At 50.4% G+C, this 15,006-nt stretch overlaps 1 protein-coding gene and 1 long non-coding RNA gene across 10 annotated transcripts in view; one reads left to right on the top strand and one right to left on the bottom strand.

The window, feature by feature from the left end:
- Positions 1-1,261: 1,261 nt before the first annotated feature.
- On the bottom strand, positions 1,262-10,316 carry LOC125965109 (uncharacterized). Of its 3 annotated transcripts, none has more exons than XR_007478628.1 (4): positions 9,207-10,316; positions 8,392-8,527; positions 7,288-8,019; positions 1,262-5,815 (listed from the first exon to the last, which is right to left on the bottom strand). It is a non-coding gene; the product is annotated as an uncharacterized LOC125965109 (long non-coding RNA). The 3 variants fall into 3 exon arrangements; XR_007478627.1 differs by having other exon boundaries at positions 7,288-8,005; XR_007478626.1 differs by lacking the exon at positions 7,288-8,019 and having other exon boundaries at positions 9,207-9,833.
- Positions 10,317-11,119: 803 nt separating this feature from the next.
- The window catches only part of CTTN (cortactin), a 33,189-nt gene continuing 29,302 nt past the window's right edge, over positions 11,120-15,006 (top strand). For 3 of the 7 annotated variants that reach the window (XM_004278054.3, XM_004278053.3, XM_033402502.2), the window contains exon 1: positions 11,121-11,276. The gene's annotated coding sequence lies outside the window, so the exon portion shown is untranslated. Of the gene's footprint in view, positions 11,427-15,006 lie in introns of all 7 variants that reach the window. The other 4 variants (XM_033402501.2, XM_033402498.2, XM_033402500.2 and 1 more) reach the window with 3 other exon arrangements.

Here is a 15,006-nt window from a genome sequence, read left to right as displayed (position 1 = left end):
CAAGGGTCCCAGGGCTGTGTCCTTCCAGATTCATGGCCTCTGTGATAGCTCAAGCCAAGTCCTGAGTCACATCCAGGTTCAGTGTGGCAGAGGGGTGGGAACACCCAAACTGGAGGGCTGAAAGTGGATCCCCAGGGGGACAGCCGGGCACTAGTGGGTGGCAGGGTGGGAGCAGGTGGCTGCTCCCGAAGGGCCACTGCAGGCGGCACTAGGACGAGAGCACGGACGCCTTAGCTCACTAGGTGACGTTTCCCGCCCTCACCACCACGAAGGTGTTTCTGCCATCAGGTCTGAGGACGCAGCAAGCCCGGTGACTGCCACCACCCTACTTGGGCCCTGTTGGGTGGGCACTGCTGACCATGGCCTCGGTTTCATTCCTGTCCCGACTGTCCCTCCAGGGCTGACGGGCTCCCTTTCTGAATGGCACATGTGTTGTTTATGTGGATGAATGCATTCCGGCTTGTTTCTGTGAACATAGCTGTCAGGTCATGGTGTGTTTCCCTCTTTAGAACCTGTGCTTTGCTCGTCTTCCAGTTTAACTTAGGAGCGGCCTTATTTTCTGCATTTCCTAGCTCTCAGGGTTAACTTAAGCGTGAGATTTAAAACCACAGAGTGCTTTTCTCATCCGACACTCCATTTCTGCCTGAACAAAGCCAAGCGAGCCTTGCGTATCTGAAAGATTCTGGAAACGGAGTCATGCCTGATTCATAAGCTGCAGGTGTTTTATGACAGCTTGTCTCATTGATTCCACTTAGGCCTTAAAAACAAGTGTCGACGGAGAAATACCCAAAGAAAGCAGTAAGGAGACGTTTCTGTAGTTTTGCTTCTCTTAGAACACTCGTTAGCCATGCTTCTCAGGTCTGCTCCCTTCACAGCCAGTGCCCAGGGCTTTGCGCATCACGGGGACGGGAGGGAAGTCAGTCTGCAGTCCAGGTATGGTCACGTTAAAGGGGGTCTTGACTCTTCCCACCATTAGAAACTCTTTGTTAGGCTACACATCCTACCCTTAAGGATCTAAGTTTCCTGTCACGCGTTTTTGAGGTCACTGTGGTTTTAGTTTTTGTTCTTTGCCTTTTACGAGCTAAGTTCTCTCCTCACCCAAGATGGGTTTCCGGGGTATCCGGAAGAGTCCGTCTTTCCTGTGTTCTTGCCAGATAGATGAGTAGGTGCATATCCAAGTGCTACCACAGCTGCTGTTGTAACTACCCACGTGTCATTCGGTACATTTCTATAAATTTGTTTACTTTTATTTTTGGCTGCATTGGATCTTCGTTGCTGTGCGCAGGCTTTCTCTAGTTGCGGCGAGTGGGGGCTACTCTTCGTTGCGGTGCGCGGGCTTCTCATTGCGGTGGCTTCTCTTGTTGCGGAGCACGGGCTCTAGGCGCGTGGGCTTCCGTAGTTGTGGCACGAGGGCTCAGTAGTCGTGGCTCACAGGCTCTGTAGCGCAGGCTCAGTAGTTGTGGCCCACGGGCTTAGTTGCTCCGCGGCATGTGGGATCTTCCTGGACCAGGGCTCGAACCCGTGTCCCCTGCACTGGCAGGCGGATTCTTAACCGCTGTGCCACCAAGGAAGTCCTCAATACATTTCTAAATATCGCAGATCCTTTTGTTTCTTACATTTCCTTGGCTTAATCCCTTGGTGAGAATGGGTAGCCGGTGCCTTTGCTGTTTCATGTCCTGGACTCAGCGGGGCACCTTTTCAAGTACTGCTGTCTGAGACCAGCACTGTGTGCAGCCCTATGCCCAGCGTGCAGGTGCAGTGGGAGAGGAGGTGGGCCAGGTCCTTGCGGAGGCTCGAGGGGAGGGTCCATTCTCTCTTCCAGTGTTCGGTGGTTGCTGGCTTCCGTGGCCGTGGCCGCATCCTTCCAGTCTGCTCTGTCTTCACGTGGCCTCTCTGAGTGTCTCATCTTCTGTCTCTTTATAAGAACACCTCTCATTGGCCCACCCAGGTAATCCAAGGCGATCTCATCTCAAGATCCTTAATTACATCTACAAAGATCACTTTGCCAAATAAAGTCACATTCACCAGTTCCAGAGATGTGCACAGACGTATCTGTGTGGGACCACCACCATCAGGCACTCTGGAGAAGACCCTGCTGCCCTGGAGATACCAGGATGGCTAGAACTGGCCCTGCCCAGGGACTGCCCTCTAGTGGGGACTGGACCCTCGACATCCCATGAAGGGCGCTGTGAGCAGAGAGCAGGGGGCTGGGCTGGGACGTGGGGGGAAGGACCATCAGACGGCTCACAGTGACCTGGTAGGTGCTGGCAGAGACTGGCCAGGTAGAACATGGAAAATATTTTAAAATAATCAAAATGACCCGTGGCGTGCAAACAGGTTTGACTGGTAGGAGAAGTATTCTTCCAACTGGAGTGTGTCGAGTGTCCCTAGCTGCAAAGGTAGACCGACAAACTCTGCTCTATTAAAAAGTGATTTGGGGACTTACCTGGTGGCACAGTGGTTAAGAATCCGCCTGCCAATGCAGAGGACACGGGTTTGAGCCCTGGTCCGGGAAGGTCCCACGTGCCGCGGAGCAGCTAAGCCCGTGCGCCACAAGTACTGAGCTTGCACGCCACAACTACTGAAGCCTGCGCACCTAGGGCCCATACTCCGCAACAAAGAGAAGCCACCACAATGAGAAGCCCATGCACTGCAACGAACAGTAGCCCCAGCTCGCTGCGACTAGAGAAAGCCGCGCGCAGCAACAAAGACCCAATGCAGCCAAAAATAAAATAAATGAAATAAATAAATTTATAAAAAAAAAAAAAAACGTAACTGAGGAATTGTAGTATTACACTACCTATAGGGCCGAAGAGATTTTAGTCATCAATTCTCCAACATCTTAATTTTTTAAATTCAATATTTATTTATTTGGTTGCATCGGGTCTTAGTTGTGGCAGGCAGGCTCCTTAGTTGCAGCAGGCAGGCTCCTTAGCTGTGGCATGCAAACTCAGTTGTGGCATGCATGTGGGATCTAGTTCCCGGACCAGGGATCGAACCCGGGGCCCCTGCATTGGGAGCGTGGAGTCTTAACCACTGAACCACCAGGGAAGTCCCCACCTTACTTTCTTTTTAATGTTTTATTTTAATCAAAGTAATAACGTGTATATCACTTAAGTGAGACCCCAGCGGCCCCACTCTCTGACTTCCCCTTCTGTGGTCCATGTGCAGCTGGGTTAACTGTTTCCTCTAGTTGCTTCCTTACTCCTAAGTAATTTGTGTTTAATGTGGCCCCTTGATTCACCAATTTTATTTATTTATTTATAAATTTATTTGTTTTTATTTTTGGCAGCGTTGGGTCTCTGTTGCCGCGTGCGGGCTTTCTCTAGTTGTGGTGGCTTCTCTTGTTACGGAGCACGGGCTCTAGGCGTGTGGGCTTCAGTAGTTGTGGCTCTCGGGCTCAGTAGTTGTGGCACACGGGCTTAGTTGCTCCGCGGCATGTGGGATCTTCCCGGGCCAGGGCTCGAATCCATGTTCCCTGCACCGGCAGGCGGATTCTTAACCACTGCGCCATCAGGGAAGCCCTTGATTCACCAATTTTAGACTTTGCAGATTGGCAACTCTTTATGGTAGATGGGAATTTTAGCATTCCTCTGCCCTGCCCTTTCCTCTCCCAACACAGTTAAATCAAAGTTGTTGAATCCATGTCCACTGTTTCCATTAATAAGGCTGTAAATATTATCTATTGCCAAGCCAAGTGGATCACTGTGATTACAACAAAAAAGGCATGTGGAAAGACAGTATTCCCCAGTATTTACAGATGAAATAATACAGTGTCTGGCATTTGCTTTAAAATAATCCTGGGGCAGGGATAAGTCAGGATATGGATCAAAAAAAATTGACCCTGTGGGGAGATAACTGTAAAAGATGGGTGATGGAAGTGTCCATCGACAGATGAATGGATAAAGAAGATGTGGCACATACATACAATGGAACATTACACAGCTATACAAAGAAACAAAATTGAGTTATTTGTAATGAGGTGGATGGACCTAGAGTCTGTCATACAGGGTGTAGTAAGTCCGAAAGAGAAAAGCAACTACCGTATATATGTATTCCATGTATATATATGAAATCTACAAAAAAAAAAAAGGTTCTGATGAACCTAGGGGCAGGACAGGAATAAAGATGCAGACATAGAGAATGGACTTGAGGACATGGGGAGGGGGAAGGGTAAGCTGGGACGAAGTGAGAGAGTAGCATTTACATATATACACTACCAAAGGTAAAATAGATAGCTAGTGGGAAGCAGCTGCATAGCACAGGGAGATCAACTCGGTGCTTTGTGACCACCTAGAGGGGTGGGATAGGGAGGGTGGGAGGGAGACACAAGAGGGAAGGAATATGGGGGATGTCTATACATGTAGCTGATTCACTTTGATATACAGCAGAAACTAACACAACATTTTAAAGCAATTACACTCCAATAAAGATGTTAAAAAAGAAAAAAAGATGGGTAATGTTTTCATGAAGGTTTATTATATTAATCTGTTTTTGCATTCGTGTGAATTTTTTTAGCATAACAAAAATTTTAATAGTTATTTTTAGGGACATCCTCCATGTGACAAACTGTCTTAGTCTGGACTAGATGTCTGGAAATTGCTTCTTGGCTCTCACTTTGGAATGTAATTTAGCCTAGTTTTGAACTTCTAAGCAAGCCACAGTGGAAAACATTTTACACCACAGCTCTGCATGTATACACTACATTTCATCAATTTTATTATGACCGTTTTTTCACATCTTTTTACCCGTGAAGTCAGGATGTGTCTTACAAGCAATGACATCTTACAAATACAGTATGTGACAAAATACCCCCTAGGCTGCAGATTCTTTGCTGCTCCTCTCATTAAGAGGTGGGGTCTTAATCCCCCCGTCCCGACCTCCTTAAGCCTGGGCTGGCCTCAGCGACTTACCTGGTTGACCAACAGAATGTAGCAGGTGTGATGTTCACGGACCTCTGAAGCGAGGTCAGCAGAAGCCTTGCAGAAACCAGCCACCGAGTAAGAAGTCCAGCTACCCAGGCCCACCGTGCTGTAAGGAAGCCCAAGCTGGCCCCATGGAGAGCTGTGCAGAGCGAGATCCTCGCGGCTCCTGCCAGCCTACTGGAAGTGAAGAAGCCAAGTTGGACGTTCCTGTTCCTGAAGACATGATGGGGAGAAGAAACGAGGAACGCACCCAGCAGACAGAGTCAAGGCCCCAGACATACGGCCCTAATCAGTTCATCCAGCCACAGCCCCAAATTTGATCTATCACAGCCGAGGCTCCATTGAAAACAAAGATGAACCACATCCCCTGCACTTGCCAAACTCCTGGTCCAGCATATGAAGTTTCAGCATAAAATGGTGGCTTTTCACCATGAACTTTTGGAGTGCCTTACTACACAGCAACAGATAATTGCAACGATTCTGTATGAAATGAACTCATATATTCTATTCTGCCGTCTCATATACTTTTTATACTGTTTTCCTCCCCCAGAAAATCGATTTCACAATTCCCTGTAGATCACCATCTGCTATCTTATCTGTTGCTTTGTAAAAATCCACCCCAAAACTTAGTGGTAAAAACAATGATTTCTTGTTTCTCTTGATTCGGTGGACTGGCAATCTGGGTGGTTCTTCCGCTGGTCTTTCCTGGAACCACTTACGTGATGGCAGTCACCTGACAGCTCTTGTGGGGCTGGGAAGTCCGAGGTGGTCTCAGTCAGGTACCTGGAAGCTGGTGCTGGCTTTTGGCTGGGAGGCCTGGGTTCTCCTTCATGTGGCGTCTCTCACACTCCAGGAGCTTCTTCACAGCAGTGCAGTCTCAAGTTCCAAGACTGCAAGACCAGAAGCAGCAAGGCGTCGTAAGGGCTAACACCGTAATGTTAAGGATCCTTAACGTTATATTTAGAATGCATACAGTGGGACTTCCCTGGTGGTCCAGTGATTAAGCCTCCGTGCTTCCACTGCAGGGGGCACGGGTTCGATCCCTGGGCAGGGAACTAAGAACCCACATGCTGTGCGGTCTGTCCTCCCCGTAGCAGCCAGAGTGGTCTTTGTGCGTCAGAAAGTTCACGCCACCTTCCTGCTGACCAGTCTCCTGTGAGCTTTGGTTATTCTAATCTGGACAATGGAAGCAGTAATTCCAGCTCATTGAATGTGGCATATGTATTATATAATTACATAATATAATAAATATTAAAAAAATAATTCCAGCTCATCGAGAGAAAGCGGATGAGTGGTTGCTTGGGGTGGGGTGGGGTGGATAGAAATTGATCACTAATAAGCAGGGTCTCCTCTGGGGGGGATGAAAATGTTCTAAAGGTCGGTTGTGGTGACGGTTGCACTGAGACAGGCTGGGACCTGGGAACTGGGACCCTTTGCTGCAGTGCTTACATCTGGACAAACATCTCCTTGAGCAACAAAATACAAAGAAACTTTAAGGGGCTAAAAATAACTGTGTGCATGTACAGTTGGGGCAATTACGGACAACAAGATACAAAAAGCCCCAAAACCCAACTGCCACTTCTGAAGAGCCGGGAGCAGAAGCAGGGTACTGCGCATGACCCCTGCACACACCACGACCAAAGGGCTGGGCGGGGCTTCCCTGGTGGCGCAGTGGTTGAGAGTCCGCCTGCAGATGCAGGGGACGCGGGTTCGTGCCCCAGTCCCGGAAGATCCCACATGCTGCGGAGCGGCTGGGCCCGTGAGCCATGGCCGCTGAGCCTGCGCGTCCGGAGCCTGTGCCCCGCAACGGGAGAGGCCACAGCAGTGAGAGGCCCGCGTACCGCGGAAAAAAAAAAAAAAAAAAAAGGGCTGGGCAAACCCCCTAAGTCACCGCTCCAGCCCGACCCCAGTACACACCCCTACCCGCCCCCCATAGAGGGAACCAGCTGCCCCCCTCGGGAAGTGAGCGAGGGAACCTCTTACTTGTTCTCGCACCCTCCTGCTGCAGCAGGGGCCCCAGTACAGCCCTGCCTGAATTTCTTGTCTGGCTTCTGATCCATTTCTATTGATTAAGGGGGCAAGAGCCCTGGAGGGTAACAGTGCCACCTCCTGACAATACTAAAAACCACTGAATTGTATGCTGTAAGTGGGTGTGTTGTATTTTATGTAATTATAGCTCAATAAAAACGACTCTTAAAAAATAATTTCAACGCATAAAGCTGTTTTGAGGGGAAAATGAAATATCCTATTGGTGTTCTGAGACTCCACTTCTAATGTCGGGGTAGTCCCCCCACCCCCCACCAACAAACAATTCTCAGACACCGGCGGGGCGCCTGAGAATTCAGCTCAGTTCTCACGCTACCTGCTCCGAGGTGGCGTCAGAGCCTGAAGGTTACAGATCCAGTCGCACAACGCCCGCACGCCCACGTCAGACGTCAACTGCAAGTCTAGGTTGCTACCTGCGCTTCTGACTCACCGGCTACAGACTGGAGGTTCCCACGACCTCCTCCTTGGACTTCAGACACCAGCCCCAAGTGCAGGTTGTCACCTGTGCTTCTAAGCCACTGGCTATAAGTCAGAGGTTCCCAACCCTCCTTGGGATTGATGAATTTGCTAGAGTGGCTCACAGAACTCAGAGAACCTTGTTACTTGCTAGATCACAGATTTATTTTAAAAGGTTATGAACTCAGGAACAGCCAGATGGAAGAGGTGCACAGGGCAAGGTGTGAGAAAGGATTCAGAGCTTCCATGCTTTCCAGGCAGCGCTCTCCCCAGATCTGCACACGTTCACCAACTCGGGAGCTCCCAGAACCCCGTCCTTTTGGGTCTCTATGGAGGATTCATTACACATGCACGATTGATGAACTCTTGGCCCTTGGCGATTAATTCAACCCGCCGTTCTTCACTTCTCCCCTCCCCAGAGCTCAAGGGTGGGACTGAAATTTCCAACCCTCTAGTCACTTAGTTGGTTCTTCTGGCAACCAGCTCCCATCCTTAGGTGCTTTCCAAAAGTCAGCTCATTCATATAACGAGACACATTTATGCTCTTAACAGTTAGGAAATTCCAAGGGTTTGGGGAGCTGTAAAACAGGAGCTGTGAATGAAGATCAACTATATATGAGAAATATACATTTGGTCATCTGAATGACCAAATACATACTTCTTTTTAAAAAATTTTTATTTTGGCCGTGCTGCGTGGCTCGCGGGAATCTCAGTTCCCCAACCAGGGATTGAACCCGGGCCACGGCAGTGAAAGCCCGGAATCCTAACCACTGGACTGCCAGGGAAGTCCCCATATTTCTTATAAATCACAGTATCACACTTATACTTTAAAAATCTCACAGTGGTGTCTGACAAAGCCAGGCTGTCCCCAAATGTTAGTTCCCCTACTTCCAGGTGGGATAGTTCCCTCTGCCTCTACAAGGATGCAGTCATGAGCCGCTGCAGTCACTGACTTTCAACCTACCCTGAAAGGAGGTCAGGGTGGAGATCAGGAATGAAGTGCTCTGTACTCTGGGAAAAACTGGCAGAACAGGTCTTCAGGTAGTTAGATATTTTCAGGAGAAGATTTTCTGAGTCCAATTTCTTGCATCTTCTCATACCTAGAAAAGCAGTAAAATTATTAACAGGGACATCTGCACCTCGTGACTAGCAGCTAGCCTCTGTGAAAATGTGTGTTTGACTGCATGTGCCCCTCCCTTCACTAAAATCATGTCTACTGACCCCCCAACTCCACCTCTTTGGAGCAGTTCCTCAGAGCCATCTGAAAGGCTGTCTCTCAGACTGTAGTCCTCACTTTGCCCCAAATAAAACTTAACTCACAACTCTCACATTGTGCATCCTTTTTCAGTCAACAGGGCCAACACTTACTGGGCACTAACTGTATGCCGGGCCCTGGGCTAACCAAGCAACGTGGGACCTGCATATTACAATCTCCAGGAGACAACAGCTAGCTGCACAAATGGGGAGACCGGGGCTCAGAAAGACAGAGTGACTGCCCACGGTCACAAAGCTAGTAGGCCTTGGAGTTGGGATCTATTGTCAGATCCTCTGCGTCCAGAGCCTAAAATCCTATATCAAAAGGGAGCCTTCCCTTAGTCCACCACGCAATTAGCTTGATGCCTGACTGCACACAGCACTGCACTGTCGGTGGTAATGATGGAAGCGAAAGCACTTCGATTCTATCCATCTGACCTCAAGGTTTTCTATGCGGACCCCGTTCTTTGCCACCTCTGTGCCTTTGCTGCAATCCCTCCCTCTTCCCGGGATGGCCTTTCCTACCTTTTTACGTCCTTATCCTGCTTAGTCTTAAAGCTCCTGCTCAAAAGCCATCTCTCCAGCATCACTTCGTGGACCTCGTTTTGACATGCAACAGGCCCCTCAAAGGTACCAAGTCCACAAACGTATCCTCACTCTTCCATCGCAATCTTGGTGTATCTTCTCCCCCAACCCTCATTCCCCACCCTGCCCATCTGCCCTGTCTGAGCACCTACTCAGATACTAGGAGTCATCCTTTTGGAAGGAAAAATTCCAGACTTTAGAACGGGCAAAAATGATTCTTAGGTATTCTTTTAACAGAATGCTGGAGCCTCTGATAAACACGATTCTACAGGATGTGTGCCTTTGTTATTTTTGCCTAGATTATTCCGTACCTCTGTGGAGGTAGAAGTTAACCTGGAGAAAACAGATGCAAATAATTTGCACCCACAGAAAGGCAAATTACCTGTGTCCAATGAAATACAACTGACGTTGCCCTATGGATAGACCGGTTTTTGCAAATTCATTTCAGCATGCCTTTGACTTCTCCTCTGAACAAGTTGTGACACATTTTTGCTTCATTTATTATTAAGTGAAATAAGATCTTTGACATGTGTTCATTTTACATGTGTATGAAAATCATGATTTTATCTTTAAAAAATTATCCTTTGACCCCTGACATCTCCTTCCCCACCCCGTACCCCCAGTCCATCCTCAAACCTGACAATTTAACTTCCTAAATGTATCTTGTACCTACTCACTTCTCTCCATCTTACTTGCTACCAACAGTCTGCCTGAACTGGTGGTAGCAAGCAGGATATTAGGATCCTACCTGGCCATCTTCCCACCCACTCTCCACCCAGCAGCCAGAGGGATTTCATTACAGTTCAAACTGTATGATGTCTCCCCTCTGCTTAATCTCCTCCAAGGACTTCCTGTTTCTTCTAGAATAAAGACTAAGGTCCTTGCTCTGCCCTCCCAATCTCTACATGACCTGGCCCCATCTTGCCCCACTACCCTGCTTCATCACCACACTTCTGCTGCACTGAACTTCCTTCAGTTCCCATGTGGCAAGACCTTTCCTGACTCAGGACCTTCACACAGGCTCTTTCCTTACCTGGAAAATTTTTCCCTTCTTACCTTGTTTACTTCTGTTTGGCCTTCAGATCTTAGCACAAATGTTAATCGCTCACAGAAACCTCCAATCTCCTGGATGAGCTCGGGTCCCGTCTTCTCCCCAATATAATGTCATGACCTTTGACTTCTTCTATAGCATATACCTTGTTTCCTAAGTACATACTTATTCGATTAATGCCTGACCCCTCTTCTAGGCTGAAAGGTCCCTGAGGGCAAGGACCACGTTTATTCTGCTGACCTCTATTCCTGACACATATCTGGCCTTCTCTGGATGGACAGGTGGATGGATGGGTGGGTGGATGGATGATGGATGGAACATGGATGGAGAAGATGGATGGATGGATGATGTACGTATGGGTAATGGATGGCCAGACGGATGGATGAGGAGGGCGCTATTCCTCCTAGGTGACTGGCCGTCACAGTTACCTCCTGTGTCCTCAGGGCTCAGCGCACTCGGCATTGTCCCCTTTCCCGGCTCATTTTCCCTTTGCTCCCTCGGGCTGTGCTATGAATTCAGTATGAGCACCTTGGATTGTGTCCATCTGAGCACAGTCTGGCCCGCGCATGGTGGGCCTAAATGTACTCTGTACAGTCATCTAACTTTTAAGCATGCTTTGCAGGCTGGCACCTGGGCGGAGCTCGCGCCTGCGCCAGCGGTGAGCGCTTCCGGCGCCACGTGGACGAGGGAGGCTGCAGGGACCGCGGGCCGGTCAGCCGGGGTTTGACCACGGTTCCCACCCCGCTGTCTCGGCAAGGCCGTAGGCCTCTGACCGGGCGGGGGCGGGGCGTGCCAGAGGGGGCGGGGCCTCGGGGACCCGGATGCGGCCCCGCCCCCGCACGCGGAACCGGAAGTGGAGAGGGGCGCCTAGGAGCGGCAGGAGAAGCGGGAGCGGCGGGAGGTGGCGGCGCGGCGGAGGCAGGGCGGAGCCGGGCTGGACCGGAGCGACCGCAGTGGTGGTGAGCGAGCGCGCCTTCCGCCAGGTGGGGAGGGCCGGTTCCTCAGTTGCGGTCCCGGGGCGCCGCCGGGTCCTGAAACGGGAAGGAAGCGGCGGCCGCGGCGGTCTCGCCGCATTTCCGCTTGCGGTTTCGGGCGCGGGGGGAGCGCGGGTGAGGCTTCCCGGGGCAGGGGGCTGTGGTCGGAGAGAAGGGGATGGGCTGGCTGGGGGCTGCGGCAGGGCCTGCGCCGGAGGGAGAGGCTGAGGTCAGAGGAAAGGGGGCGGGTTGGGGGAAGGGGAAGGGGTCGGGGCCTGAGGGGGAAGGGCACGCGGTTCTGAGCGGTCGGGGGCGATGGAGGGGGAGGGGCCCGGGGCTGCGGGCAGGAAGGGGGAGGAGAGGGACCAGAGGCGGAGGGGTCCGGGGTATGAGGAGAGGGTGCCCGGGTCCCTAGGAGGAAGGGGCCAGAGGGCCGAGGGGGTCTAGGGGAGGGGAGGGGCCCTCCAGGAGGGGGCGCAGGACCCGCGAGGTTGGGGGAAGGGGCAGAGAGAGGGCTTAGGGGGAGAGGTCAGGCCCCGAGGATTTAGGGGAAGGGGGCGGAGGGCCGAGGGAAACTAGGAGGAGAGGGGGCCTACGGGGAGGGGATCCAGGACCTCCTGGAGGGTTAGGAGACGGGGGCAGAGAGCCGAGAGGGAGGGGCCGGGGCGGAGGGCTGAGAGGGGGACTAGGGTAGGAGAGGAGCCCTACAAGAAGGGGTCCGGGACCCGGGGGGGGGGTCAGGGGCGGAGGGGCTGGGGTCTCCGGGCGGCCGGGCGGGGCAGTTCCCACCCCGCTCCCGGGCCCGCACCTAGCGGGAGGTGTTGCAATCAGGTCAGTGGAAATGCAGCGACCGGCGCAGCTGCAGAGTTGAGAGGCTGTGGGTTGGGAACAGCCCCTCCTCTGGGGGTGCTGGAAATGAGCTGGAAGGGGCTCTTGGGGAGTATTCCGACGCGAGCTGGATGGCCCTGCCGGAGGGTCTCGGGTGGAGGGGGACAGGGCTTCCTCCCCCTGGGATCTGGCCGCGTCGGGCTCCGGGGCGAGGAATCCTCTTCCCGCTGGACGCAGCTCCGGAGGCGTCCCTGGCGAGCGCTCCCCGCTGGGGCTCCGCGGTGACTTGGTCCCGCGGAGCTTGGTCGGGGCTTAAGCCGCCGGGGCCCGACCGCGTGATTCGGCCTGGCGGCCCCGCAGGCCGGCGCTGGGCCGGGCCTGACGGCGGGGTGAGTCACCACGCCGGTGCCGCAGGTGGGCCTGCTCTTCTCCTGGATGGAAGGTACTCCTGGAGCCCAAGGAGCAAGGAAGGGTCCTAAAGGCCCCTCCGGACACAAGAATGAAGAGCGGAGGATGCAGGGTTGTCTTTGATGCTCTGCCCCTCCCCCCCTCCAACTGGCAGTTTGCCCGCACTACCTGTGACTTTTAGTTGAAACATTTTGCGGGACGTATCTATAAAACACTTAAATTGTATGAATGGCATTGGTGATGCAGATCTTTGGTCCGTGGCACTCAGTAGGGGCTGGGGAGGCACATGGTTGAGGGAGAGAATGGTGGTGAGCCCCGGGAACTGCCTTGTGTTGCAGTGGCCTATGTCCTGGGGTGGCGCGTTGTCCATCAGGTTTCTCCTCTTTCACTGGGCAGGCGGTGCTTTGAGTCACCTTGGAGGAGGCCAGGTGGGAGGGGAGTCCTCTGAGCAGTTGTGGTGCAGAGAGTGGGCCTTGTGATGTCTGTTTTGGCTGCTCAGATACCTTTCTGTTCCCTTTGGCTTCCTGCTGCCCTGGAGAGGGTGAGGTTAATGGAAAGCTAATTGTGCGTGGGTGGTTTCATCACCTCACAAAGAAACCCTGTACCCGTCCCCCAGCCCCCCAGCACTAAGCGACCACCAATCTACTTTTGGTCTCTGTAGATTTGCCAGATCTGGCCATTCATATAAATGGGACTGTATAATATCTGGTCTTTTGTGTCTGGCCTCTTTCACTTAGCATAATGTTTTCAAGAGTAATGCATGTTGTAGCGTGTGTCAGTACTTCACTCTTTTTATTGCCAAATACTATTCCATTGTATGCATAGACTACCTGGTATGTATCTATTACATAACATGGACATTTAGGTTATTTTCACTCTGGGGCTGTTAGGAGTAATGCTCTATGAACATTCCTTTACAAGTTTTCTGTGGAAGTTTTCATTTCTCTGGGTATATACCTAGGAGTGGAATTGCTGGGACATACGGTACCTCTGTGTTTAACCTTTTGAGGAACTGCCAGACTTTTTCATTTTACTTTCCCACCAGCAACATAAGAGGGTTCTGATTTCTCCACACCCTTAGCAAACTTATTATTGTTTGTTTTTTGGATAGTAGCCATTCTAGAATGTGTGGAGTGGTATCTCATTGGTTTTGATTTGCATATCCTTGATGGTTAATGATACTGTCTTTTCTTGAGCTTATCATCCATTTCTGTATCTTTGGAGAAATGTCTGTGCAGGTCCTTTTCCCATTTAAAAATACGATTAATTTGTCCTTTTTATTATTGAATTGTAAGAGTTCTTTATATATTCTCTATGATTTGAAAATATATGTGTCTCTCTGTGAATTATTTTCACTTTCTTGGTAGGTGTCCTTTGAAGCACTAAGTTTAAAACTTTGTCCAATTTATTTTTTTCTCTTTTCACTTGTGCTTTTGGTGTCATATCTAAGCATTATTGCCAAATTCAAGCTTATAAAAATCTATGCTTATGTTTTTTTTTTTTTTCCCTAAGAGTTTAATAGTTTTAGTTCAGACATTTAGGTGTTTGATCCATTTTTCAGTTAGTTTTTGTGTATGGTGTGAGGTAGGGGTCCAGAGGCATTACCTCTGGATCCAAAAAATCCCAGGCTTTTAATTTTTCAAAAACTTAAAGTGTTGAGCGGGTAATAAATTATTGTAGATTTGAGCCTATCACTAGCTGCCCTTGGGTAGACTTTTATAGATGCTGGCTGATAACTGCGATACCCAGAATGTACTAAGTAAGCAACCTGCAGAAGTTAGGGTTTCCAAAGGGGAAATTGAGTGTGAGGAGGGCCAGCAGAGCATCACCCCTCTAGTTCCTAAAGCATGGCAAGCCGTGTGCCGATACAAATGGTGTTTGCCTGTGACTGGTTTGTTCCTGGAGAACAAGGGGATTGTATTCATCTGTAATGTCTGGGAGTGCAGTGTCCAATCAAGAGGTGCTGAGCTGGTGGCTTGGGGAATTGGAGTCTTGGTCCTGTGCAGTAACCATACCCGTTCATCAGAGATGCAGCCTGCTTCTCCTTTGCTCCCCGAGTCGCCCCCTTCACATTCCAATAGCCGTCGCCACCCTGGGTTTCATCCCAGCCACATCATGATCCCTTCCTTCAGGGAGTGCTTCTCTTATGTTATTTTTTCTTAAAAACCCAGGGTAATAGAATTTTATGATTTTTAGTAGAGTCATAAATTAGGATGGCCCAGAAATGGAAAGCAGTCAGGATTCTAGCGAACAGGAAATGTATGTTAGCAATTGAGGCAATAGTTTCTGGTTGCATTAAGAAGAAACTTCAAACAGTTATAAATCTTTTGGAACTTTTTTATTTTCTGTAGTTTCTCACTGTGGCTGAAAATCGGTTGAGTTTTTTGGTTAGTAAAATGTAACTCTTCCCACCCTCCTTTCAGATTGCTCTGCAAAACCTCGTTATGTTTGCGAGGATTTCAGAGGTATTCTAAAAGGA

This window comes from Orcinus orca, chromosome 8 (assembly GCF_937001465.1).
Source record: "Orcinus orca chromosome 8, mOrcOrc1.1, whole genome shotgun sequence".
NCBI lineage: Eukaryota > Metazoa > Chordata > Mammalia > Artiodactyla > Delphinidae > Orcinus > Orcinus orca.
The sequence above is the reverse complement of the archived record's forward strand: the minus strand, read 5'-3'. Positions and strand labels throughout refer to the sequence as shown.